General features: G+C 33.9%; 1 pseudogene; it reads left to right on the forward strand.

The window, feature by feature from the left end:
- Positions 1–5,388: 5,388 nt before the first annotated feature.
- LOC140639274 (U4 spliceosomal RNA) lies at positions 5,389–5,451 on the forward strand (annotated as a pseudogene).
- Positions 5,452–25,886: the final 20,435 nt, after the last annotated feature.

Here is a 25,886-nt window from a genome sequence, read left to right on the forward strand (position 1 = left end):
CTCTCAAAAGAAAAAAAAAAAAAGAAATGATAGAACTTTTGAAAATAATAGGTTTTTTTTCACAATATGAAATGAAATTGTTTTAGGGTATTTCATTCACATAACAGATTTTATACTAAGAATTTTCATCCATTGTTAAAATAATTAAGGTACTTTTAAATACCATTTACCATTACCATGGATTGAAAAAATGACAAATGAGAAAATTTATTTTTCCCAAGTAATCATATATGTGTTGAGTTTTAAAAAATAAAGGAAACAATTTTACAAATTGGTGTGAATTTATATCTGATTGAGAAGATGAAATTTATGAAAGCATACCTGTGATGATAGATCAATGCGTGTTTGTACTATGAGTTTTAAAACTCATCAGAATTTTCATAATTTCTCCAAATGGCTGAATTGAAGTAAATATATACACAGCAAAATTGTTCTCATATACTTCTGTAGAAAAATAAAAGTAAAAATTAAGTTGATTTTTCTTTTCACAAAATGAGACCCAATGTATGTTTTCTTCCCATATATGCTTTGAAAGAACTAACTTGAAATGGATAATTCTCACTGTCCAGAAGTAAAACAAAAATCTTACCTTCTGTCTGAGGTATTATTCTTGTGGTTCTATGGCAAAATTCAGTGACATCTTGACTTTCTGTTGAAATTATTATTTTTATTATGTAGCATATCCCAGGGTTTTGAAGAGTTGTTTAGAATAGTAAATAAGGAATTTTTCTGACCTGATTCATTTTCAAGGGCATCCAAGCAAATGAGAGGAAATAGATAGGAGACAGAGCTAACTTAGATGATTGAGGTTCAAATGAAAATAAAATTGGAAATAGGAAAAACATTGAATTCAATCAGGAAATAAAGCCATGAATTAATTTGACTTTAATAACAGTTAATTATAATTAAATTGCAAACATAATTTGTAAGTCATGCAAGTTCCATTAAGTGGAACATAAAAAACAGTTTTTAGTTTGTATCTTTTTTTAAATTTACCTTTCCTTCCTCAACTCCTACTCTAACATTAAACCATGGGAAGCTAAGTTTGATATTAGCAATAGTAAATAGTTTAAGAATATAATGATGTCAGGCACTACAGAGGAATTCTGGGGAGAAGAATCATTGACTTAAAGCTTAACCAATATCCCTCTAATAAATGGAATATACTGATGGCATATATATTTCTTCAACACAAAGAAAATAAATCAACTGAACATAATATCTCCATTCTTTCCAAAGCCAAATGATTCTCTTTACTATTACAGTGGCTTTACTTGTTAAATTTCATCACTTAGCAGACAGGATGTGCAACTTGGCAATAACATAGTCATATTGGCATTTTTCCCCCTACAATGAAGGAACTTGAATTTTCCCTCTGTAGAGCATATTACATTATAGAATTACATGTTGTTTCTCTTCAAATTTTGGTATTACGATTAGGTGTGAGTTTCAGTTACTAAAACATGATATTTTTTAAAAAGATTTATTTATTTATTTATTTATGATAGACATAGAGAAAGAGAGAGAGAGAGAGGCAAAGACACAGGAGGAGGGAGAAGCAGGCTCCATGCTGGGAGCCCGACTTGGGACTCGATCCCAGGACTCCAGGATTGTGCCCTGGGCCAAAGGCAGATGCTAAACCGCTGAGCCACCCAGGGATCCCCCTAAAACATGATAATTCAGAGCTTTAACTTCATTAAGGGAAAAATTTCGGAAGGGTCAGTTTTTGCATAAAACTTAGTAGATCTGTTTTTATTAATAATTCTGGGTTAGATATTGAATTACCAGTAACATAAAATAACATTTAAAAAGTTTATGATTATTATTAAAAAGTTACAATGTATTTTATCTGTAAAAAAAGTATCACTGATGAATGTTAAATATAAACATAATCTAGTTTAAACAGATTGTAAAGCAGAAGTAGTGAGAAAGCTAAATAAATAATAAATAAAGCAGAGTCAGGATTAGTCACAAAGTGAAAATGAAAGCTCTAATAATGACAAGGTTGTGAACAAAACATTTAAAGAAAATGTAAGACATATATTAGATTTCTAAATTTTTATTTCCTCACAATTTTTCTGGGCTTCACTTTATTATTAGATTATGAGCATAATCTAATGAATATAAAGCATCCTGAACTTACAAGGAATGTTGCCAAAATTATCTTGCAAAATAAACATTGGTTTTGTAAGTCCTGAATATAAACACTATATTATTAAAATGTTATATTTAATGGATTTAATCCTTCAATGCAGACTACTAGAATTCTTCAAACCTTTGCTTATTTATTTAAATAAACCATTTCATTATTAGACCTTGCTTTCTGTCTTGAAATTTTTATTTTTATATTAATTCTAATTTTTAGAGAACAGTGGAGGATGTTTAAATTGACCACTTTTATGGAATACATGGTTTGTCATGAGCAATATAAATAAATACATTAATTGCTTATCATACTTATATCTGACAGATGGGTCCCCAGGCACAGAGCCTAACCTTTTATTTTGACACCTGCCACATTTTGCCAGCCCTGACCCTTTTTTCATTGCCAGAGTGTTGCTGTGCTGTTCACCATGGTTGCACTAATCTCCAGCTTTTAAAAGGCATAATATTGGAACCCTTCTGAGAATCACTGCTATCAATCAGCTGATACTACAACATAAAGTATTTCACAGATCTATCCAACATCTCTTCTCTCCTGTGACTCAAACACAATTTCCCTTATTTTTGTGACCTACTGGCTCAATAAGATTACATGGGGCTTGTTTTAATCTAAGACCCCATATTGTCAACCTCTGACATAAATCATTTAATTATGAAGTCATTTAAAATCTAGAATATACTAGAGAATAATAAAAGAAGTTATGCTTCCATTTTTCGACTAACAAATACTTCTTACTATTAAGCAAGTATGGTATTTTAATATAGCTAAAGAGATAAAAATAATCTCAACATGTTCATCAAGAAAAAAAAGCACTGGGGCAATAAAACATGTTTTGAGAATCACTATGCACTCAATCTCAAACATGTACCTTTGATTTCAGGGTTGATTCCAGAAACCACTAACGCATAATATGTATCTGTATTCATACACACTAGAGGCACATATCTGGTCCATTAGACCAGTGGTCTGCTTCTAAAAAGCTCTGCAAATTGGAGTACATGCAGAGGGCAGGTAAACTGTGGAGGCTCCTCCATTACTGAAATAATTGGATATAAATTTGAAGGGATTCCCTGCTTGAGCAAAATCAGATTATAATTAACTATGGAAAATTTTGTAATTAATATTCTTCAAGAGTAAGTTGGAAACAAAGAAATTGAGAAGTAGATATATAGGTAGGAAGGAGACGGATATTTGGCACCAGAATTGCACCGGATGAGACCAGTTTTGCTCACGATCTCATTGCAGACTGAAAGTCAGTTAGAGGTGTATGCACTAACAACTTGTCTTTCAAATGTGGCATCTGTTGTTCCTGACATAAGCTTATTAGGTATAATGGAAAAAGCCTTGAACTATGTCTTAGATAAACTAAGTTTCTTGAATAATTCAGAGACCTATTTATGCCAGTTAGGATATATATGTACATTGCAAGAAGTATGGGATATGTATCTTAGGACATTGAAAGAAAATGCTATTTAAAGCCTGGGGCTAAGGAATATTGGAGTTGAAAGGTAATTCTAGAATTATGGCAGCTTTTTGTGCCTCAGCATCAGCAGTTTTTGAATCTTTCGTGAGCCACTATTAATATGACTCAGCTGTATTTCATATCTTCCTCTTTCTTCTCTGTCCCAATCCATCTTGCACGGCTTACTCAGAGTTTCTGCTAGCTCATATTTTAAGCATGTACAAACTTTGGACTGTCACAGAAAATCCTTTTTTTTTTTTTTTTTTTTACTTCTTAGACCTAAATACAGAGATAAAACCTCATGGGTCCAGCTCATCTTTTCAAGCCTGGCTGCAGTTCATAGTTTCCTGGCCAGCCATTCTTTGGTCTCAATCCAATCAGCTGTAAATGGTGGACGACAGAGATCACTTCTGAGTAAACAGGGCCACTTAGGTGGCAGATGTTCTGGATGAGGATGATTCTCTTAGAAGGGATATGTCATGATTGACACAGACAATACTCAAAGTGAGGTCCAGAGGCTGGAGATGGTCGGTGTCCTATTTGTTCGCCATCCAAAATGATAAGCACATTGAGGAAAACCATTTCAGACCTTAAAGCTATTTATTGAAGTCACTTGATGGCTATTGGACCAAATAATTTAAAAAATGGATTTGTGTTTTGTGTATATATATATATTTTTTTAAGGTAATTCATTTCTATTATATTATTTAAAAATAATAGTTGGTGACAGATTGGGAGTGTGAAACTGATCTTTCACTAAACATAGTTTGAGTGGCACTGGATTAGAAGTCTCCTAGGCCCTGTTGTGGTGCCTCTCCAATTAATTTTAAGTAATAATGATCAAATTTTTATAGTTGAGTTATAATCTTCTGCCTATTAGTTTTCTCCTAAACAGAGCAAGGAGTATAATGTCAGTCACTCACCCTCCCAAGTTATTAAAAGTCACAAAACAATAGAGGAGAATGAATTTTGAAAAGTTGTAATGGGCCAATCAGAATTAAGTTATTATATTTTACTATTATTAAAGTATCTATATAAAATATATACCACAATTATATATACATATATATACATACACGTGATATACATACATACTTTCCCATATGAAATGTAAGACATGACAGTGTAGATTTTGTTTATGTTGTATGTATTGTTTATGTCGTATTTGCTAGTTTTTGCAAAAGACAATTAGGAGTCAACTTGATAAAGATTTGCTCAGGAAGCACTCTGTTCTTAATAATTTTACAATTTATAGGCACCTGGCTGGCTTAGTTGGTAGAGCATGCAACTCTTGATCTTGGGGTTGTGAGTTCAAGCCCTTCGTTGAGTGTAGGGATCTACTTAAAAAGAAAATATTTTTTAAAATAATAATTTTACAATTTACTTGTGTGTAAAAGTTAAATGAAAATATGTAAGCAGTGGAAGTGTATTTAACTGTTTAAGCATACTTCTAAGAACTGTGAGGAGGAAGCATGTATTTAGTAAACAAATAATACAAATGTTAAAGACAAAATATTCAAAAGAAGGGCAGAGGATTTCATGCAATGATGTTCAGAAAATTTATAGAACTGGTAGGTTTTGTACAGTATATTGAAGAATGGATGAGATTTGAAAAGATGGAACGGACAGACTCAGTTATTCTAGATGGAACAAACTTTCAAGCAGAAGTGTGGAGTCAAAATATCTACATGTATATGTGTATGAATATGTGTGGGTTTTCTGATAGATAGATAGATAGATAGATAGATAGATAGATAGATAGAGCTTTGAGCAGTGGCAGTATCACAGCCAATGAGGTTTATCCGAGGCACGATTATTGCTGGTACATAGATAGGATAAATATGAGAAAGTAAATGAAATTAAAAATAGAAAATAAATAAAAGACCTTGAAAACTAAATTGTAATATGCAATCTTAATTTTTTTGTGGTTTTCCCCATATGACATTAAATTATTAAAAGGATTCTTGAGGGCCACCTGGGTAGGTCAATCAGTTAAGCGCTGGACTGTTTGATTTCACTCAGATTATGAACTCAGGGTCATGAGACGGAACTCCAAGCCAGGCTCCATGATGCTGAGTTCTCTCTCCCTCTCCCTGTGCCCCTCCATCCCCCTCTCTCTCAAAATTAATTAACTAATTAATTAATTAATTTAATAAAAAGAAAATGGGGACTCTTTAAATAGAATTACTTTTACATATATATCATTTACTGTCACATGTTAAATGAAATGTTACAAATGCAAAATAACAAATCATTTTCTCCAAATGAAACACAATACTTTAAATGATAATTTATTTTAAATCTCATAAATAATTCAAATAAGAAAAACACAATTGTTAAAATATTAGTATATATTCCTGTGGACATCTGGCATCTCAGTCTAATGTAACGAACAAAACAAAACAAAAACTCAGTGGCAAGAGAATCACTTCCCCTAAAGAGCACCTCAGCAATTATTTTATTTTATTTTTAAGAATTTATTTATTTACTCATGAAAGACACAGAGATAGAGAGAGGCAGAGACACAGGCAGAGGGAGAAGCAGGCTCCATGCAGGGAGCCTGGAGCGGGAATCGATCCCGGGTCTCCAGGATCATGCCCTGGGCCGAAGGCAGGCATTAAACCGCTAAGCCACCCAGGGATCCCTGCAGTTTTAATAGTGTATGATAGAATCATAATAATTAAATTACAGAATATTACAGAGTATTATGTTAATTTGAACTCTTTTACACAGAGTGCCTCCTTTAGAAAAGCCCACCTCATTGAATGCCATTTTTTAAAGACATAAGAATTATGATATTGTTAGAAATGTTATTTAGTGAGTTTTTGGTATTTCAGAATTCAACTATATGACACTAATTTAAAGTACCAAGGTACTAGTATTTTGTTTGTATAGTATCATTTTATTTTTTCATTCTGAATTCATTTTACACTGTTAGAATAAAACTACTAATTTAATTGTTCTAGTAATATGAAAAGGATTAACCAAGAAAATGGTCTACAATTCTCAAATGGTCATAATAAGCCAACACATCATGGTGCTGCAAATTTTTACTACTAGAATAATCCTTCTCTGGTATCTTATAAATAAGACAATTTTGAAAGTGAGAGAGGTAACTGTATAAAAATCTCCAACTACAGAGGTGTCTGAATGGCTCAGTCAGTTAAGCATCTGTTTTGGTTCAGGTCATGATCTCAGCATCCTGGGTTCAACCCCCCCACCCCGGGTCTAGCCCCCTGTTGAGCGCCCTGTTGAGGCCTGTGACAAACTCCCTGCTCAGTGGAGAGTCTACTTCTCCCTTCCCCTGTTTGTGCTCTCCCTCTCTCTAAAATAAATAAATAAAATCTTTATAAAATCTCCAAGTACATACAATTAAAGATGTTAAAATTGAATTGTTTAACAAGAGAAATAGAAAGTAGAGCTCTATTTTCATTTTAAAAACTGTAATTCCTGGGGAAAAAAAAGGTAATAAAGATTCTTAAATCAAGAAGTAGAATTATTTGAAGATGGGAAAATCAGAGGAAAATATGTAGAAATAGTTTATAACCTCCTCTGCATGGTTTTCCTGACCATGTAGATGTGGAAAGAGCTTATTGACAGTTAAAAAAATTACAACAAAATGGATTGAATGAAGCTGTCTCTTACGATTACAAAGTTATAAAAACAAATAATATTTTGCTTTCAGTTTGTCTTAAAAATTGTCTTCCTTTTTTCTAGTACTTTATTTTAATAATGTTTTACTTTCATTAATTGAATCTATAAATAATTTGGTAAATGATGTTTAATATTTACACATTCTTAATTTACTTTTTCTGTTTCTTTGCATTTTGCTTTGTAATGTGCTCATAAATGTTAGTATTTGAAAGGCATGGAAGGTTAATTTTGATGTTTAAATTTTTAACAATGTGCAAACTATAGCAGCAGTCCTACCATTTTATCTTACTATTAATTGCCTGTCCAACTGAAGCTCAGTATTAACTAAGCCATACTGGTTGATTTCACCAGAGGACTCTCTTAAGGAAAATGTGGTGAGAAGATCATGGTTCTCAAGTGACTGTTTTTAGTCAGCTAGCTATCTTCTCTTCAACTTTTATTCTTTTCACTTATATCGTTTCCCTTCCATAAAGTCCTCTGCAAATAAGCAATTAGACTTATTCCTACAATTAAAAAAGCATATTCTTATAATATATAACATAAAGAAAATGTCATATTTTTTCTTTTAAAGATTAGATTTTGTCAAAGAAGAGTCAATATTCCTTGCCTTGCTGTCCACCACACATGGTGAACCACACTGGAGTCACCAGTCACTCCTCAGTGACTTTCAGGCTGACTTCCTGCGTCCAAACGTTTTGTTAGCAAGACTTTGGTTATCAAATTTATGGCCTTTTCGCAGAATTAATTTTGAATCAGCTTTTGGTTTTGGATATTAATCACTCTCAAAAATTATTCCTCTTGAGTTTCTTGGCTTCTCTTAAACAGTTTTCTGACTTCATCCTTCTTTTGTCTTGGAATGCAGAGATTCCCTGAGGAGCAGCTTTCTTTCTTTCCCTTTTTTTTTTTTAATTTTTTTTTCTTCCCTTCCTTTTCCAACATTCTCTCCAATGTAGCTCTTAGCTCCCCGCTATGTTGATCTCTGTGAGGCTTTCCTCTAAACCATTATCTCTTTTTCCATGCTGCCTGCTGGACATCAGCCTGACATCCCAACCAGCACTTCAAATCCAACATGTCCATAAGCATCTCTCTCGCTGCTCCACGCACCTTCCCATTTCTTGGGTAGCTGTACCATAATCCCAGAAAACCAGGCTTGAATATTGACCTTGGGTCTGATTCCCCATTCTGCCCTCCTCACCACATGTCTTGAGCTTATGAATTGTGTGGATTTTGCCTCCATAATATTCCTAACATGTGTTCCTCCCGCTGGATTCTCATTTTTGCCATTAATCTCTCATTTAACTTTGATCTAAAATATCAAAATAATTATATAACTTGACTCTTTATATCTGCTTCCTTCTTGCAAAACATAATTCTGATCATGTTCAGAATCCTCCAATGATTTTTTAATGAGAATTCTGCTTTTTAAATATTTATTTGTTTATTTGAGGGGGGGAGGAGAGTATGAGCATGGGGAAAGGCAGAGGGAGAGGGAGAAGCAGACTCCCCACTGAGCAGGAAGTCCAACACCTGTATCAGGGCAGAGCTCGATTCCAGAGCTTTGGGATCATGACCTGAGCCAAAGGCATAAGCTTAACCAACTGAGCCACCCAGGCATTAAGAATAAGAATTCTTAATGAGAATTCTAAATTGCTTTCTTTTTCTCTTTTAATAACCTCCACTATTTGGCAAAACATAAGGTCTAGCCTTATTTTTTTTTCTGTTATCTTTTAAGATATACCTCTCATTCCCATCATTTCTCCCTTATAATATACTATAAGTTGCTTGAGAACTAGAGCTTTGGGTTATTTGTATTTGTGTCCCCTAGACCTTCACACCATACTTTATTTTAAGATCTCAATATGTTTTCATGGTGAATGAATAAAAGTATAAAGTAGCCTTTGGCCACCATTTCCTCATCCCAGAAAGTCTATCATTTCAAACAAGCATAGAATTCTCTTAAGATCAAAGCTAATAGGGATGCCTGGGTGGCTCAGCAGTTGAGCATCTGCCTTCGGCTCAGGGCGTGATCCTGGAGTCATGGGATCGAGTCCCACATGGGGCTCTCAGCATGGAGCCTGCTACTCCCTCTGCCTATGTCTCTGCCTCTGTGAGTGTGTGTCTCTCATGAATAAATAAGCAAAATCTTAAAAAAAAAAAAAAGATCAAAGCTAATAAAAAAGACTAGAGTGGTGGTTCAGCCCTGGATGCACACTGGAATTACTGAGATTTTGAGAAACACTAATGCTCCACCTCCAGAGGTTCGGATTTAATTTTTCTGGGTGGGATTGAGTAAATGGTATTTTTAAACATTCCCCAGGCAATTTGAAGTACACCCAAAGTTAAAAACTTTTGAGCTAGAGAGTAAGTGTAGGCTGGGAAAATTTGAATTTTGAATATAGTTTAAGATTAATTTTCACATACTATATTTACCCCAACAATCAAATCCACCCAAATGAATCCTTTCACTGTCTCCAGCATCAGAATTTGATACTTAACAGCTAATAGAAAATACACATTTAAAAAAATCCTCATTTTAATAGAAAATTAGACTTTTAAAATCTGTATATAATCATTTGAGATTAGACAATTCAAAAAGTGTATCAGACCAGAAAGCAAACCATTTTATAAGACCAGAAAGCAAACCATCATAATTTATGCTGGGCCTTTTATTCTATTCATGCAGTCATCTATTCATATAACCTATTTTAATATTCAGTTACATTTTGGTTATTTATAATTGCAATTTTAATTCATATAGAAGTGATTCCATATCAGGCTCTTTTAAATTCTAGAATTGATTGATATTTAATGTATCTTTTGTGATCATTAACAATATTGATTATCTTTGGAGTCATTGGGCCTCTGGTAAGACCTTCAAGCTAATTAGGGGTCTTGAATCCTTTAACTAAGCTTTCAAGAGGAAAAGGGTGTAAATGACATAATGACTTCTGAGTTTTTAATGTTTCCATAATTTTGTCTCACTCTCTCTTTAAATACAGATACAACGTATATTTGGAAATACTTTTTTTTTTTTTTTTTTTTTAGGTATCACCAACCTGCCAATCAGTATTGTTTAACTAACTTTATTGTTTTAGAAAAGTAATTGACTGTTTTTAATGCCACCATTGGTGACTCAGTAATTCATTAACTAGTTTTGAAATACTAACCAATTTTTTTCTTAATAAGTTTCTCTTCTGCCACTTTTCCTCTCTTTTCTACCCTAACTTTGCTCTATAACTATCAATATTTCAGGATAACATAAAGGCAGAAAAAATATTTAGTTTGTTTTTCTTTTTTCTTTTTTTTTTTTTCTGTAACTGGTTATCAAAAAAGCCTGAAGCCTTCAGGGGAATAGTGAGAACTCAGAATATATATGAAAAAAATTCCTTAAAAACAAAAAATGTGCCACTCCCCTTCCTCCTTCCAGATTTGTTGGGCATGGAAGAGGTGGAGGGGAAACCATATAAAGAGGTTATCTCTTTTCAGAAACATATAAGGGATGTAATAAAGTGTTCCACTTGAAAGAGTAAGCAGATGGGAATAAGGAGGATGCCTGGCTGGTGTAGTCCACAGAATGTGCAACTCTTGATCTTGGAGTCGTGAGCTCAATCAAGCCCATGTTGGGCATAGAGCTTACTTAAAAAAAAAAAAATTAAAAAAAAAAAAAAAGGAAACCAAATGGGGATAAGGAATAGCAGATGGTTACAAGCATGGACTGGAGCCAGACTGCCTGGGTTCAAAAGCCAGCTCTGGCATTCACACTAGCTATGTGACCTTAGACAAGGTACGGGCAATTATAGTAGCCTAATATTTCTAAACCATAAACAAATGGGGATAAATGGAGTCTCTCATAAAACTGTTGCAGGGATTAACTGAGTTGAGGATGTTACAGACAACACAGACTCACCCAAACCTCCCAACTCCCCATATATTCCACATTATCTTTTCTCCTCCCCTGGCTCTATGATGCTGCTTCATCCTCATTCCCTTCTAAGATCTTAGCTATTCTCTCCAAATTCAGCTCGTGAAAGATCACTCTCTTTAAGAGCTATCTTCAAGCCAAACGTCAGGACATAGGCAACCTGGAAGAACCCCAGTCACTCGCTTAAGAAGCTTCTCCAAGCTTTGCCTCCTAATGATCTAAATTGAACCTTTTCATTTTTCTTTGCTCAGTCCCTTTACATGGTCCTTACATCTGGATGGGATACCAGCCTTTTCATTTGGCATCTCCCTTCCCATTTTGTCCTCTTAGCATCAAGCAGTGCTTTCTGTGCTGGAGCGGAGCACACACTCATACCCACATTCACCCTGCACTGGGAGAGGTTTCCAGATTCTGACCTGGGCCCTACCATCTCTTAAAGGATCAAATATATTTCTGTTTTCTCAATCCCCATATTCACACATGCAATCTCCTTTTCCTCCATTGTTTCAACATTCATTAATAGGCTAATAAAAATAATGACTTAACATCGATTGAATGCTACTATCTACTATATAGTAAGCACTCCCTGAGGACAGAGAGTATTATTATCCCTCATTGTGAAAATGAGGAAACTGAGGCAGAAGCTGGGTAGGCAACATGACCAAAGTCACACAGCTCATAAATGGGAAAGGAAAACTGGAAATCTGGTGCCTATATTGCTTTATACTGAGTGTGGATTTTAGAAGCAGTTTGGGTTCGAATCCTGTTTAGCTGGAAGCCATGTGACCTAGGTAAATCATTGAACAGATCTGAGCCTCAGTTTCTAATTCATAAAATGGGGGTTATTATGCCTGTCTCCCAGGGCTTATGTGACTATTAAGTGGGGTAACATGTGGGTCACTTAGAACAATACTGCCCTTTACCAGTACTTTAATGGTTGTCTATTATTATTATTATTTACTCTGTATTGCCTCCCATGATGGTTAAATCTCTGTCTGTGTTCCCAAATTCTAGAACTCCAGATCTACGTATCCAACTCTGCTAGACACCTGGATGTTCCATAGATGACTCAACTCATTATTACGTTCTCAACCTCTTACTCTTGAATAACTTACTTTGGTGAATGCTGTCATCACACTAAACATAGAACCATTCTGAACTTTTAATACTTTTAATAAGTTAATTCCAACAATTAATATCCCCTTACTTTATATGTTATTCCATCTGCCTTTTCTTACTCCTACTTATAAGACTAGTTTACAGTATATTGACGTATCTAATGTTAGTTATTAAAAAAACAAACTAACCAGGAGCTCTATTATGTGCCTGTTAAAGATGAACAGGATCTAATCCCTGCTCTCCTCTGTGAAAGCAAATGTAATTTATTTTTGAAACTTGGTTATTTGCAGAGTAATCTTTCTCTTAACCTATTATGAAATGAGGCATCTAGTTATGTGGGAGTTTGCCACCATAAAAACCTGTTTCCTTATAGTAATCCACCGAATCATCAAATGCTCTGCCCAGGTAATAGCAAATTGTACTTAGTGACTTCAGAATTTAAAATGATTGAAAATTAGAGTTAAGGATGAAGTTTACATTTAACCAAGGGTGTTCATTACTACAAGTAGTATAAATGGGTATAAAATATCTTCAAGGCCTTACTTATTATTAAAGCAGACATATTCCACTTAAGACTCTTGTTTCCATTCAAGCTAATAAAAATAATCACTTAACATTGATTGAATGCTACAATTAGCAAGCATTTTTTGGAGATAGGTAGTATTATTATCTTTCATTGTGCAAATAAGGAATACTTGTAGTGTTTTACATACTCATAAAGTCTAGTTGTTATTGCTGCTAAATCCCTTGTTACTCAAATTATCTTCATTGAACATATGAGTTTTTCCTGTGTTTTCTATGTTCCAGACACTGGACAATCATACCTAATAGGGCTGCCAGCCACTAATTTATACAGCATTGTTGAGCAATTTGGAAAAGAAGTCCCTCCTCAAGACACTTCATGTCCACCTATAGGCAATTTGTCATAATGAACTAATTTTATTAGAAGATGGCAGTATGCAGTCAGAAAATTGTTGTAATACTTAAATCTACAAACTCTACAATGTAAACAGCTCCTCTAGAGTTGTGCAGTAAGCAACCTACACAGCCATTCACTCTGGTCCATCTTAGTTATCCTTGTCCTCAATGGGGAATTTTATTGAGATAATATGATAAGAAAAATGAGTGTTTCAATAATATGCGAAATCAGAACTGTATATAAGTAAACAGTTTACTACAAAATTATTACAAAGAAAGACCATATTAATAAGTAATGCGTATCATATATGGTTTCAATTTGACAAAATGCTGTGCTGAGTGGGAGACTTAGAAATCAAGCTATAAACAACAATGGGCTTTTGTGATTTTGACTAGTCATTATTTAGAAGATCTGTTATTCCATAAAAGCATCTGAGAATCTGTCAGATGCAAAGTTATTAGATTGAAATTGATCTGAATAAGTTCACATGCTCAAAATCCTGTCTCCAGAAAGGACCATCCTTAAATTACCTAAAATAAATGAGTATCTATCTCTTTAAAATAAAGATTAACAATTTAAATAAGAAACTTTGTTATCATTAAATCCATAGTGCTTAATATTTAATCTCTTTTCTCTTGTTCTCTCAATGAGAGAGTGAGTAACACAACAAATGTCAAGTGCTTAGGTGTAGAAGGCATTCTATAGGTGGTAAAATTTTAAAATTCATACAAGTTCTTCTTACTAATGGATTCAGAATACTTTTCAGGCTTCCTATATTATGCCAAGTTACACTAGTAATTTCTTGCAAGCAAATGAAGGACTAATCAATTAGTTGATGATAGTATCTGAAATTTTCTTTTTAAAATATGGGTATGGACATCTATGATTTTAAGTTCATATTCAATCATATGCTGCACCAGTACACAATTTAACAAGGGAATAATAATATGGTAAGCACATTGTGAATCTGAAGAAAATTATTTTTTAAGATTTATATCAATTACTAATTTCTAAAATTATGAACTCCTGTTTGACAATTCGAGACAATGCAAAAATAGATGCTAGATAGATAGATAGATGATAGATAGATAGATAGATAGATAGATAGATAGATAAAACTGAACCATGTCAAAAAAAAAACAAAACAAAACTGAACCATGTCTTTTCATCACCATGGGTTCTCTTTACCAGTTCTCTTTTTGTTAACTATTTCTTCATGTTCTCTTTCTTACAACATCTAACAGTTCTTTTTCCATTGGCTTCTTACTTCCACATAAAACTATAACACATTAAAATTATCCACAAGTTATATTCTTTCTTTCTTTAGATTCTTTCCTTTGTCATAGATTATCTTAGATATGTTAGAGCACTTAAAGTGTTTAGGTTACTGCAAGAGTGATTACATATGGCCCCAATGTCTATATTGACCTGTTTTCTTCAGTTTTATGTATTACAAGCAGATATTTTTTTGTTTCTGTTTTTGAACATTTATGTGTAGAATGTTTTACTTGTCATAGTAGTTTTTCTTTTCCTTATGTTGGCACTTTTGGTGTATTTCTAGCCTCTCTAAATCCTCAAAAGGGGAAACAGGAGAGATAAAAGGAACATTTCTAACTTCATGTTTCATAATTATACTCTGAACTCAGGAATGGAAGTCATGGTCGCACCACCAGAGAGTTGCTTATCAAGCACATAAGATTAGGGAGTCTGAGAGAAGAATGTACCCATTAATTGCAGATAAAAAAATAAGAGATCATTTTCTTAATTATATGGAAATGTAGTAAGGAAAAATAATCTAGAAAAAAAGACCAAAAAATGTATTTCTGTACTAAGTAGCAGAAAAAAGAAAACTTCAATTAGCAGTTTATTTTCACACCTATACAAAAATTCAAAGAATATTATCCATACCAAAATGATTTGATTCATTATTTTTTCAGTGAATTGAAAAACTATTTCTTTTTTCCCTAAGTGAACTGACCAAATATATGATAATTTCTCGTGGACTTTGACAATGTATGATGTCAGTAATGCCAACAATTTTTTAAACTTAATACTGAACTCAGAGCATTCTCTGAATTTCTCATTAAGTATGAAAGTTCATGTTTATTTCCTAAGTATCTTCTTAAAGATACTCTTAGAAACAGAGCCAAATATCTCTTAGGAAAAAATAATCTATTTCTTTGACTTTACCAAAAACACTTTTTTCAAAATTTTTTGTCATTGTTCCTATTCTTAACTTAGGGGAAAACTCTACACTATTAAGTACTGTATATACTACAATATACAGTTTACAATTTACAATACAATACACTGTACAATATACAGTGTACAATTTACAATATAAATGCGAACACACCAATCAAGCTCCATAAGAAAGCTCCTAAATTACATAATAAACAAGTTGCTCTTTTTCTGCCACAAATGGCCACTTCTCTTTGTCCAAACAGGCACACCTCAAAGATATTGCTAATTTGATTCCAGACCACCTCAATAAAATGAATATCACAATAAGGCACAATAAGGCAAGTCAAATGAAAGTTTTGGTTTCGCAATACATAATAAAGTTATCTTAAAAGAAAAGTTATGTTTACATTTCACTGTGATCTATTAAGTGTCCAGTAGCATTATATCTTTAAAAAACAATGTACATATCTTAATTTAAAAATATTTTCTTGCTAAAAAATATTAACCATCATCAGAGCTTTCAGTGAGTCATAATCTTTCTGCTGGTGGAGGGGCTTGCCTCGATGCTGATGGCTGCTGACTGACCAGTACTGGTGGCTGCGGAAGGTTGAGGTGGCTGTAGCAATTTCTTAAAATAAGACAGCAATGAAGTTTGATGCACCAATTTAGTCTTCTTTTCATAAACGATTTCTCTGTAGCATATGATGCTTTTTGCTAGCATTTTACCCACAGCAGAACTTCTTTTAAAACTGTAGTCAGTCCTCTCAGACTCTGCCACTGCTTTATTAACTAAGTGTATGAAATATTCTAACTCCTTTGTTGTCATTTCAACAGTCTTCACAGCATCTTCACCAGGAGTAGTTTCCAGCTCAAGAAACCACTGTCTTTTCTCATCCGAAAGAAGCACTCCGCCTCCATAAAAGTTTGATCATGATATTGCAGCCATCCAGTCACATGTCCAGGCTCTACTTCTACTTCTAGTTCTCTGTTTCCACCACATCTGCAGTTACTGCCTCCACTGAAGTCCTGAACCCCTCCAGGTCATCCATGAGGGTGGGAATCAACTTACTCCAAACTCCTATTCATGTTGATATTGTGACCTCTTCTCTTGAATCATGAACGTTCTTAATGACATCTAGAATCATGAATCCTTCCCAGAAGGTTTTCAGTTGACTTTGCTCAGGTCCCTCAAAGGAAAAAATATCTGTGGCAGCTATAGCCTTACAAACTATGTTTTTTAAATAAGACTTGAAAGTCAAAATTACTCCTTGATTCATGGGCTGCAGAATAAATGTTGTGTTAGCAGGCATAAAAACAACATTAATCCCATTGTAATTCTCCATCAGAGCTCTTGGATGACCAGGTACAAAATATGAATATTTTGAATGGAATCTTTTTTTTTCTTTCCCTGAGTAAGAGGTCTCTACAATGGGCTTAAAATATTCAGGAAACTGGGCAGCCCTGGTGGCTTAGCGGTTTAGCACCTTCTTCAGCCCAGGGTGTGATCCTGGAGACCCAGGATCAAGTCCCGTGTTGGGCTCCCTGCATAGAGCCTGCTTCTCCCCCTGCCTCTCTATCTCTCTCTCCCTGTTACTAATAAATAAATAAAATCTTAAAAATAAAGAGAAAATATTCAGTAAACCATATTGTAACCAGAATACACCGTCATCCAGGCTTTATTTGTTCCATTTATAGAGAGCAGGCAAAGTGGATTTAGCATTATTCTTGAAGGCCCTAGGATTTTTGGAGTGGTCAGGGAACATCGGCTTCGGCTTCAAGTTACCAGCTGCACTAGCCCCAAAGTTAGCTACTTCTTTCAAGCTTTCAAGCCAGACATTGACTTCTCTCTGGCAATGAAAATCCTACAGAGCATCTTCTTCCATTAGAAGACTGGTTTATCTCCATTGGAAATCTATCGCTGAGTGTAGTCACCTTCATGAATTATCTTAGCTAGATCTTCTGATAATTTGCGGCAACTTCTCCATCAGTACTTGCTGCTTCACCTTGCACATTTATTTTATGGAGATGGCTTCTTAAGGCTCACAAACCAACCTCTTGCTGCTAGCTTCCAGCTTTTCTTCTGCAGCTTCCTCACCTCTCAGCCTTCACAGAATTGCAGAGTTAGGGTCTTGTGCTGGATTAGGCTTTGGCTTAAGGGAATGTTGTGGCTAATTTGATTTTCTGTTAAGATCACTAGAACTTTCTCCATACCAGCACCAAGAATGTTTTGTTTTCTGATCATTTGAGTGTTCACCAAAGTAGTTGCTTTTAATTTCCTTCAAGAACTTTTCTTTTGCTTCACAACTTGGCTTACTGGCATAAGAGGCCTAGTTTTTGGTCTGTCTTGGCTTTTGATATGCCTTTCTCCCTAAGCTTCATCATTGCTAACTTTTGATTTGAGAGACATATGATTCTTCCTTTCATTTGAATGTTTAGAGGCATTCATTGTAGGATTATCAATTGGCCTAATTTCAATATTGTGTGTCTCAGGGAACAGGGAGGCCCAAGCTGAGAGAGACAGGGGAACAACTGGTCAGGTGGAGCAGTCAGAGCACACACAACATTTATCAGTTAAGTTCTCTGTCTTATATGGGCACAGTTCGTGATGCCCCAAAAACAATTACAATAATGACATCAAAGATCACTCACTGATAACAGATCACCATAATAAATATAAATAAAAGTTTAAAATATTGGAAGAATTACTAAAATATGACCTAGAAATGCAAAGTGAGCAAATGCTTTTGGAAAAAATGATGCCCACAGACTTGCTCAACACAAGTTTATCATACACCTTCAATTTGTAGAAACTGTGATATCTGCAAAGCACAATAAAGCAAAACACAAAAGCAAGGTATGCCTGCAGTGTTATAACAGTAACTGATGGGTATAACCTGAAAAAAATAGGCTCTCTTTGATAAGTATTTTTACTCTTTAAACAGGAGTCTTAATTGTTTATAAAGAGTTAATCATTCTACAGTTACATATTTGACATATTTCACATGTTCAAAATTACTATAACAAGACTGACTATTGCTTCAAACAAAACAATCCTTTTAGGGAAAAGTGGTAAAAAATCTGTTTTAAAATCAATAGAGTTTAGTTGCTATTAAATTAATGATATAAAGGAAAATAAGCTGATTTTGATTACACATTTAATGTTAATTCAAGTGCCTCTTGATATCTCCTCAAATTAATTTAAGCTATAAAATTGCCTGTTGACAATCCATTTTTATAAATCTCTTGTCAAGAGAGATTTGCATTATCCACAATTTAGTTCTAGTTTTTATTTAAACAATAAAAAATTGTCTTTAGAATATTATTGTCATTTCTAGTTAGATTTAGCAATATATCTTAGCAACTTACTTGCACGATTTCTTCCTGAATCGTATTCCCTCTTTATGGATTAATTTGTTTTTTAATGAGGTACATCCTTTGGTATTTCTTCCAAGTGAGGGTCAGAAACTATAATTCCTTGCGTGTCCTTAAACTTTTTCATTCTACCCTCTCTCTTAAATGATTATCTTTACTTTGAATGTTATTTTCTCAGCACTTTGAACTTTTACCCTATACTCTTCCAGCCTCTCCTAAAGCTGATAAGGTCAGGCTGACTCTTCCTTTGTAAATGAAGAGCTTATTTCTCTTTTATCTCTCGTTCCTTCTAAGATTTTCATTTGTCCCCTGATGTTCTGCAATCCCACTGTAAAGCAAGTAGGTATAATTTGTTTCATTTTTATGTAACTTCTTAATATGAGGACTCATCCCTTTCTTCAGTTCAAGAAGTTTTTCTGCCATCTTTTCAAATATTTCCTCTTCCTATGAACACCATTCTTTGTTACTGAAACTCTTATTTCATGTATATTAGAGCTTCTTGATTTTGCTTTCTCCATGTCTCTTAAATTTCCTTTTATGTCTTTATTTTCTTTCTCTTTCTGTGCTACATTTTGCACACTTCAGTCTTCCTACTCAGTCATTGTTTCTTCATTTATGTGTGGTCCATATAGTATCTATTATTGTTTTATTTCAATGATTAGCTTGCTTTATTTGAAAGCTCTTTTTTGGCTTATACTCGTGGAAACAGAGAACTCAGGATTCTATACTAAGTCTTGAAGAAATAATGGTATAATATTGAGATTGTGTTTCCAGAAAGGAAAATCCTATGATCATGTTACAAGATGCATGAGAGAAAAGATGTTCCATCATCTTAGTAACTCTAGTACCTAGCAAACAGCCTGGTGAATTGCATATCTCCAAGTACATATTTTCAATAATGAATTAAATGCAAACCGACTAAGTGTTAAACTGAACAGTAGTATACCCTAGAATCTTTACTATTTGTCAATAGTTCAAGTACAATGATTCACAAACCAGGGTTATGTATAAACGCCTTGGGTGAACATTAAAATGCAGATTCACAGGCCTCACCACATAGCTTCTGATTCAGTAAGTCTTGAAAAAGATCTAGAAATCTGTATTTTCACAACATGTGTGAGTTTGGTTTTGGAAGCATGAGAAACACCTTGAAAGAAGCATTGCCTGAGTGTGATCAGATTTAGGAGTGGTATTGATAGATACCACTACCTAGATTTTGTGAGTTAGTCAGCAGAGGGGACAGTGGAAACTGACAGGAAAGAAACACTTTGGAATGAAGAAGCAAAAGCTGAATGACTGGAGAAAAGCTTGAGAAAAGCTGATCCTGGCTTTATCGAGTATCATACCAAAGCTAGATCATTTTTAAAAATATGTATTTAATGACTGAGTTTTGTTTGCTCTAGTAAGAAGCATTTTACAGCATACCTGTGTTTTGTTTTGTTTTGATTTTTCATATAGTTTCCTTTATTAATTGAGACCATTTTGAAATAGGTAAAAAAGGTTAATATTGGGCCTTTTTCTTTTTTGTTTAATTTTTTAAATTTAAATTCGATTTGCCAACACATAGTATAAAACCCAGTGCTTATCACAACAAGTGCCCTCCTTAGTGCTTGTCACCCAGTTACTCCATCCGGGCCTGTTTTCTTGTGGATTTATTTCTTTTAAAGGCTTTGCATTGAATTTTGTAGCATGATAGAATGATAATGTAATGTAATTTAGCTTAATATCTATTTTGTGTTAGATGACAGTTTTATTAAGCAGAACCAATAATCATCGTTATTCAGAGTCATAACGACCCATTATAAATGGTCTCATTTTTTTAACTTTAATTTTACCTCTTAGAGTATGCCTTTGTAGAATTGCTAAAATGGTTACACTTGGTTTCTTTTATAAATATAATTTTAACAATCACTATGGAAACATAAGTCATCTAGCAGTTAAGTACCACTATTCTATATATTTGATACAAAACTATTTTAGTATCTTGGTTTCTGTTAATTAAACTTTCAGATGAGCAAATTTCAGGAAATTAAATTACCATCCTTCATGTGTTGTAGCCTTAAAATTGAGATGAATAGCCTTTTCTTTCTGGGATGGTGCCTTTCTGACCCCTGTGTTTATTAGAGTACGAATTAGCAGTGAGATTAGACAGAAAAGTACTCATCCTCAGCAGCCTTCAGAATAACTGGATATACAATACCCTCTTTAAAAATACTAACAAACTGGGACGCCTGGGTGGCTCAAAGGCTGATCCCTTTGCTTTTGGCTCACACCCTGAGCCACACCCTGATCAAGTCCTGCATTGGGTTCCTTGCATGGAGCCTGCTTCTCCCTCTGCCTGTGTCTCTGCCTCTCTCTCTCTGTGTCTGTCATGAATAAATAAATAAAATCTTTTTAAAAATTAACATACTAAGGTAGTTTTCGTGTTTATTAGGCATTTTAGATTAAAGCGAATAAATTTAGGCAATAATCAGAGTATTTTCAGGCCCAACAATTGTACTGACAGGAATTTGGAGAGAAGAGAGAATGAAGTTATTTAGGTCATGGGTACTTCAGAGCAAAGAGGACATTAGAAGTTCTTCAATTTTAAGGATGTTTTATACAACATCAAATATCCATTTAATGTTCTATAGTTTGCAGAGCATCCTCACTTGCGTCCTTTCACATAGGCCTAAACCCTCAGAGGAAGATCATTATTATTCTGAATTTACACCATGGGTACTAAGTGCCAGAGAAATTAACTCACGCCCAAGCCAGTTACCTAGTTCTAGTAGAGGGAAAGCTTATCCTTTTTTTCCACAACATCAGAGTCTTGACAGTCAGAGCACATCCCAAAGGCTCTGGATGTATGGGAAGGAGACAAAAGGTCAAAAAAGTTCAAAAAATGAAGGGTGAAGGTCATCTTAAATACAAACTTTACCAGCTTTATATTATTGTCCAGGGACCAGCATGCAACAATTGCTTAGAATTCAAGGAAAGCCAACCCTTTCAGCTTCTGTCATGGGCACTCTAGGTGGCTCCTGTTGCTTTTGAGTAATAATTCTATTTCATCTATACATGATTAAATATATCTTTCTTCTATAAAATTTGTGCCTGGATGAACTAAAGATGTATTTTCAAGCATTCAAGGATGTGTAAGAAGAAATCAGATCTGTTCACAGATGCAAACACATTATAACCAATGATGCCATTATGATATTTTATATTTTACTTTATATTATTCATTTATTTATTGAATAAATAATCAGTAAATGCCAGAACTGCATTATACACTGGGTTCATAGAGAAAAAAACAGTCTCTGACCTTATAAAGTTCATCCTCTAATTGAGGCAAAAGGCATTTACAATACAACATGGTCAAGTAATAAAATAGAATTCATTGGAGATCATGGTGGTACAGAGAAAGAAACTTTAAATCAACCTTCCAATAACTTTTTGAACGATTGTTTCACTGTGATTCATTTACATGCATATCAGTGATTGAAAGTTTGCCTGTATATATATAGGTATGTAGTATGTAACTTTGCTCTTGCAGAGTTGCCACAGAATTTGTCAATAAAATAATGTTCCCAAGTTTGTTGAAACAGAAAAACCTCACAGAGAATGGCAAATTAGAATTGCTTTGATTGAGCTTGGAGCATGTGGTTTAATATAAGAGATATTGGGCTGTCTGTATTAATCGGGGTCTTGATAAGCCACGCTGATAGCATTTCGGAAAGTCTTGGTAAAGTAATGAAAGAAATGCTTTTATTTTTAGCCTCACAGATGTTTGGTTTCTGGGTTATAATCATCTCTTAAAACGTTAGAATCACTGGAATTTTGTGACTACCCAAGAATTCTGCCAATTTAGCAAAGTCTTTAAGATAAAGCTACACACACACACACACACACACACACAACCTGAGAAAATAGGGCATTTCTGTCAATATGTCCTGTGTCTATAAAGCTCTTGGTCATAATTATTGATATCTGAGATCCATGTTCTTCACTTGGGTTATTAGGTCAATTCATTATATCTATCGGATAGTATAAATAATGCAAATGACATAAGTCTTATCAAGTTGGTTGGTTATACTTACCTTATCTTTAATAAAAACAATTATGGAGTTTGGCATAACTCTTTGTAGTCAAATTCTGAATGAAGCCTTCACTATTTTCGACCCTGGGTAAGTTTTTTTATCTCACAATTTAGTTTCTTATCTAGAAAACGAGGATATAACAACTACCTCATATTTCTATTGTGAGGATCAAACATAACGTATTACATTAGGAACTGGGATGACATGTGGCACAGGGTAGTTCTTGAATATCAGTGATGCTCTTCCTTATGCTTGGCTATAAAACCTGTGCTGGATTATGCTATTGCCATTTAAACACATCTTCTTACAACATTCCATCAGAGGCATCAAGTCAAAAAATTTAGTTTTTTATTTTGTGAGGACATCAAGCTCTCCAGCCAGTGATTGAGTGACCCACATGAGCCAACCACTCAAAATATTACTTGGCTTGCATTTTCCCACCAAAAAAGGTTGAGACATACCAAGCATTTTTCTCTTACTTTCTCATAGTTCTAATGTTAAGTGATGCCTGGCACTCTGTTATAATACACATGCTGAAGTATATACAGTGAGGAAGAATTGGGGATGCTATCTAAAATTCATCAGGGTTTAACAAATACCATTTTTAAACACTGGATTAAATATAGATGCATTTTTGATACCATATGGATAGTTAAGCTTAGTTGGTCAGAACTTGGTGCTAATATGTCAGGTTAGGGTATTCAATCTCCCCTATGCACTAATTACAATCTGATTGATTTTTCACTCACTGGGTTTTTGTTTTGTTTTGTTTTGTTCTGGGCTCACTGACTGCAGCTGTAACTTCAACTTGCCAATGTACACCATTGCTCACAAGAGGACCAGATGAGAGAGTGTGAATGAATTTATTGCCAACCCTTTCTTACTCCAAAAACAAAACAATTTTGTAGATTTGTTACTGATGGGTCATAGCACCATCATCATATACAAGTAACAGCATTTCAAATGGCACTATTTTCAGTGTAAATGATAATAGAGATCACGAGGAGACAGTATAAATTACCTTGGGCCATTGTCTTTTTTATAGATTAAAGTACAATTATGTTTTCCACTGATTTACATTCTGACATCTTAGTTAATTATGTTATTTGCTTCTTTTATGCTTATTCTCCCCTTAGATCTGGTTTAACTATTCTTTTCTTTAGTGTTCTTTCCCTTGTTAGATTGTTTATTTTCTCTGAGTAGCAGACTACCTTTTTTTAATTATTATTATAAGAATGCTAAGTATTTACCTAATTACCCTTTAGAGAACATTGGAAGACAATGCCGTTGATCAAATGGATGAATACTGGAAAGGGATTACTGAAAAATGTATTATTTCTTGAAGTCTCAGCGCTGTTATTTTTCTTACCTTCATATATTTTTTCCTCTAGGTTACTATTTTTTTCATGATAGTTTTCAAGCTTACAGCTGGTAAATTTTTTTTCCTGTTTGAAAAAATATCCCAGGAGTGTGAAAGTGCTCAGATAAATATCTGTTAAAAAACTCAACATTTTGAGAACCTATTCATTCATTTTTTTTTTTTAGAATGGAAAAGCACCTAATTCAGTGGTTATTTTTACATTATCAACTTCGGTTCATATCAAAGTTTAAAAAATTTCAAATCAAATCTTATGTCAACCCCAAAATTGAATAACTGATAAAAGAGTACAAATCCAATACAAATAATCAGACAGAGAAAAAGTTCATTGATTCTTTTAAGGAGTCAACTAGCCATCCATCAAACAATTATTGAGATCCTAAATTTTATGTGCCCAGGATTTCTGTAGATACAAAGGTGAAAAAACATAGTAAATCCCAACCAAAAACACATTCTTTTATCAGAAAGGCAAATGATATGAATACGTAAATAAATTAGCACCAATACAACGTAGTCAGATCTATCTAGCCCAGTGGCTAATCCAATCTGGCAGATAATTAAACTTGGAATGCATTCTGATTGTTCCAAGCAATTATTATTATTATTATTATTATTATTATTATTATTATTGTATTAACTTTTGTATTGGGTTGGTGATCTTTAAATCGGTTTAATTCTTTATGCACATATTATCCAGGAGTAGGATGAATAATAGAATTTGATGAATTATAGAATAAAGGGTCATGTGGGATTAAACATTTGTAAAAAGTAATTTGAAAAGTGGAATTCATTCCTAAAATGGAGAAGTGACTGCAAAATTAGGAACATGTTCGCGGAAACTCAATAGCATAAGCCCAGCATTGACAATCTGATTCACGGCTCTCTTACTATCTATTCACATTGTTCCTTTAGGGGAAATTTGACAATGATGTCTCACAAATGTGTTGCCACTTTCAAAGCTTCTTACTAGCATTTTAGCAAAGTGGAAAGCGGTTCTGGCATTTTGGATAAATGTTCCTCAAATCTTCCCTGCCAGACATCTCATTAAATAGAAAGCCTCAATAGAGTAATATGGAAAAGCAATTTTAAATAGAACTTTGATTCACAACATGGTGATTTTTGTAAATAATATTCTGGGAAGTATTCAGTGCTTTTTATGGATTTAATTTTACTGTTGGAGTTGTATGCCTCTTCTCATCTACTGTGACCAGTAATATCACCCAGCCACCTATCATTTCTTTTCAAAGAGAATAGACTCTAAATAAATCTTTAAAACTTTTCCATAATTAACAGAAGACTATGCAAGAAATCACTATTTCTGAAAGGATTATTTACTTATTATGTTCTCACATACATATTCTCTAAAACATTAAATGCATCTCCTCCTCCCTAAGGGGATGATACTTTTTAATAGTGTCATTATAGCCCTTCTTTTAAATACTATGCTATTTTAATTGTCTGTATAGTTGTGATTTTCTTGCTAAAAGTTGATGCCTGCAAACAGAGATTTTCATTGTATACACCTTTGTATCTCCAATCTGGCCACAAACTTTTTTAAGTACTTAATATTTTGGTGAACGGCATGATTTATCAATGTTTAATGCTTGTTAATATCCACTATTTTTAAAAAATA

This window comes from Canis lupus, chromosome 8, assembly GCF_048164855.1.
Source record: "Canis lupus baileyi chromosome 8, mCanLup2.hap1, whole genome shotgun sequence".
NCBI lineage: Eukaryota > Metazoa > Chordata > Mammalia > Carnivora > Canidae > Canis > Canis lupus.